General features: G+C 35.0%; 1 long non-coding RNA gene across 1 annotated transcript; it reads left to right on the forward strand.

Moving 5' to 3' along the window:
* The first annotated feature begins 966 nt into the window (after positions 1 to 966).
* Positions 967 to 3705, forward strand: LOC21386486. Its single transcript, XR_002903606.1, has 3 exons — positions 967 to 1042; positions 2466 to 2657; positions 3220 to 3705. It is a non-coding gene; the product is annotated as an uncharacterized LOC21386486 (long non-coding RNA).
* The last annotated feature ends 400 nt before the right edge of the window (positions 3706 to 4105 follow it).

The following is a 4105-nucleotide window of genomic DNA, read 5'->3' on the forward strand; positions in this document are numbered from 1 at the left end:
TTTCCTGAGTTTTAAAAAAGTCTAATAATTGTACCAAGATTCCCATTCCCACCCTTATGATTACCCCATATCAAATGCGCCCTCATTGTTTTATTTGTGTTGTTGAAATTTTGAGCTTCAATTTGATATGTGTTGTTGAAGTTTGTGTTTATTTCATTTTTTCTGATCATTTGGATTGAGGTAGAAGAAGTAAGAATAAGTTATTGTGTTTAATTTTTTTTATTTACCCATTTTTTATAATATTTGAAATCTCTTAAAATATTTTTAGAATTTACTAGTTTTTTAAATAAAAAGATACAAAGAATATTTTACGTATTAAAAATCGATACCAAGATATTAAGAATATGTTTTTACAAACATTCAGTTTTAATATTATCAAAAATATAAGATATCAAGAAATAATTTTATTCTTATTCTTAAAAATATTCCCAAAAACAGTTGCCATAAAAAACAATTTATTCACAGTAAAAAAAAAAACTAAAACATAATTTATTAATTAATTAGAAACTGTTAATAATTATTAAATTCGTACTATATTTTAAGAATATTTCTAAACACATTCTAAAAAAAAAAAAAAGTTAAGGTGACGTTTGGTTCATGGATTAGAACCATGTGATTAAAATTATTTCAAAAAAAAAAAAAAAGATTAAGGTGACGTTTGGTTCATGGATTAGAACCATGTGATTAAAATTATTTTCGATTTACGTATATTTTTTATGGAAGAAAATACTGTAACGAACCACGAACCATGATTCGAATCAGAAAATAAATTTAGGTACCAAACATCTTCTAAGTTGCCCACCCCCTCCCTTCCCCAACCTACGGACGGCACCGAATACCAATTCCCCCCACCCTCCTCCTTTTCACCACTACAAATTTTTACTGGTAAAGTCACATTTTTAAAAAAAATTAGTTAAATTACCCTTAAATTTTTTTAAGATTTAATCTTTTTTAAACATCCTTGATTTTAAACTCTAATTTGCCCGGGTCTGGGATCTGCCTGAAGATCAAGAAGCAGCGTTTTTAGATCCGGATAATAAAGGTGAGCCTTGTTTTTCGCTACCTTGTAAATTTTGTTTTTGGTTTTTGTTTTCTTTCTTTTGCTTTTTTTTTTCCTTCCCTCTTTTGGATGTATCCGTGAACTAGTGATATCTATACATTTATTTGCTTATAGATTTCAAGTTTTCGTTGGAGTTTAATAAAACTGATGAGATAGAATCTCGGACTTACCTCAGTTTATCTTGCATCACATATTGAGTTTTCTTCCGAGAAAGTATGCCGCTAGAACGAGTGCGTTGTCGAAAAAATGGAATAATTCTATTTGGGATTCCTTCCCAATATTGGAATTTGTACAACGGAATCATGAAAAAGACGACGCCACGCCGGAGTATACGGAGCGAGTTCGGGAATTCATGAACGTCGTTGACAAGTCCATGCAGAAATTCATTCTGAAAAAGTTGGGAATTCGGAGATTCAAGCTCTTCGTGACTCGTTTCAATCCGGACTTGTCGGGGATGATTGATGGATGGATGGCATTAGCTCTGAACAATGGTGTTAATGAGATATCAATTACGGTCACAACAAACTTGAGAGGTTCTAATAGAAATCACTATCCTATGTCTGAAAAAACGTTTGGTCATGGTTCCTCCATGTTTTATCATCTCCAATCACTATGGTTGGAAAAGGTTTATCTGAGTGAAAAGATTGTTCGAGATATCATTCGTAACTATCCAAACATTAAGGATCTTAGTCTTCGGAATTTTTGTGGACTGAAAACTCTTAAGATCGCAGAATATAAGCTTTAGAGGCTTGGTGCGGGGAATTCTAGAAGTGAACATGAAATTGAGAGAGTCGATGTTGATTAACCGAGTCTTAAATGCTTAGATTTCATATCTAATGGACCAAAACTACCTTGTAGCATCAATTTGACTTCCTGTTGTGATCTGAAAGAACTACACCTAACACAGTGTAGCATCACAGATGACTTGCTTAGTGTCTATTTTTCTAGATTTCCCTTCCTTGAGGATCTTGCAATGTTTGAATTGTTGCGAACGGTTAGGATTTCTGCTCAACGACTTAGGAGTATTCGATTTGTTTGGTGTGATGAGATTAAGATGATTCAAGTCGATGCTCCGAGTCTATCGAAATTTGAAGACAAAGGTTTTAACATACCTGACTTAATATTTTATAATGCTCCATACCTGGTGGAAATTTATCATTCATTCGGTCCCAATTACAGTAAAGTTGTCAGTGCTTGGTTCTGTGAGTTAAGGAAATATCTTGGTGTTTCAACTCAGAGAAAGTTTGTTACATTATACTTCAATAGGAACGAGGTATGGCTAGCAATGCAAGCTTATAACTGTTGGTTATTACTTATTACTGTTTTTCTTTGTTGTTGTAGTTTTTGCGATTTTTTTTTTCTCTTCTGAGTTCTTACACTTTTGTGGTTTGTTTGTGGGTTGAAGGTTGGTTTTGACCTTGAAGAATTAGGGGTTGGAATTCCTCCACTGGTTGAAGTTGACCATTTGAAGATAACTTATCCCAACTTTACCGAATCAATAGATTATGCGGCTCTTGCAGATGGCCTGCTGTGGAGTTGTCATCCAAAGACAATAACTGTTCCCTCAAATTCCACATTCGAAATCAATTGCATAAAGGTATGTACAATCGTAACCGTTTCAAACTTCGGTCGTGAATGCACATCTGGTGTGAGTAGCTAGAATGGATTGTAGATAATTCCTTAGCCCTGTATTCTTTTTCCCTTTCGGATTTTGGCATCAAAGTTTCTTGCTTGAGAGGACTTTTGTGGACCAAGTCCTCCACTTGGAACAAAGTGAGATATACTATTATGATGAACCTCTGAACAAACCTCTGAACAAATCAGAGGTTTAGGTCTTCCGAATTCATCCTTATACACTCATGGGGTGGATAGTGAGGACTACTAGTTGCAATGGTGATCGTGTACATCAACCTTAATCGCGCAAGCCTCGGTTGGGCATACTCCATCGACCCTGGAGGAGTTTGTTTTCATTTGGTCGAAAATTGAAAATAGTAGTCGTCAGGGCCTTTTTTTATGTGGTGTTTTTCCTGTTATATGCTGTTAACATGGAGACTAATTGGTGATTTTTATTTTTAAAATAAGTGAGAGCTTTTGACATGGACCAGAAAATGTATTAACAACTTTTTTTTAATACCATTCTTGTTGTTTTCCATATGTAGGTTCTTTGTGAGAAGCTTCTGATTTTGAAGATACTTTTAGGGATAAGCCCAGTCAATAGGCTGAAACGCAAAGAGTTCATGATGCCGAACTATGTACCGCACACGTCATTTAGATGGGCTCCAGAATTGGACAGAGAAGACCTGTCGTGCTGCATATCTGGCCGCATAAAATGTTGGCATCATGGCTTAAAAGGCGCAAAGATTGAACGCTTCGGAGGGATTAAAGATGAGCAGCTTCTTCACTGGAATCATTTGTTAGAATCGCTTACAAGAGGTCAGGAAATATGCCTCAAACTGGAGTGGGATTTGGAAAGAATTAAAGGATGGCCTAAATTAGTTGGGGACTACAATCAAGCCAGTTAGATTATTTATTTGGATTCAATTTGTTGTTTTGAGATTGCAAAAGATAACCACCGTGTCATATATAGTGCATATGCTCACATTACTAGTTTTCTTTTTCTTGGCAAATGAGACTTATAGGTTCAGAGCAAAAAGATTAGAGACCTATAGATTCTGCAAAATGAATATTTGTTTATACTATATTTAGAATCATATCTGTCTTTACCTCTTCCATTGACAAGTCAAAAGATAATTCATTGATTTGAGGTCACAAATCACTCAGATTAAGATCATCACCTATGTGCAGGGGTGGAGCTAGAAAATTAAGTGAGAAGGGGCGGACATAATATTTCAGATTTTGAATGAGGGCAAAGAGATATAATTTCAAATTTTTAGGCAGCATTTCTAGTAGAATATAAAGGACAAAGCGATTTGGGAACTAGATTTTAGAGTGTTCAGTTGGGGAGAGAGATGGAGGGAGAGAAAGGGGTGGAAGAAAAGAAGTGAAGGGAGTGAACAAATTTGTTGCTTGTTTAGAAGGAAGAGA

Source organism: Morus notabilis, unplaced genomic scaffold (assembly GCF_000414095.1).
Source record: "Morus notabilis unplaced genomic scaffold, ASM41409v2 Scaffold1328, whole genome shotgun sequence".
NCBI lineage: Eukaryota > Viridiplantae > Streptophyta > Magnoliopsida > Rosales > Moraceae > Morus > Morus notabilis.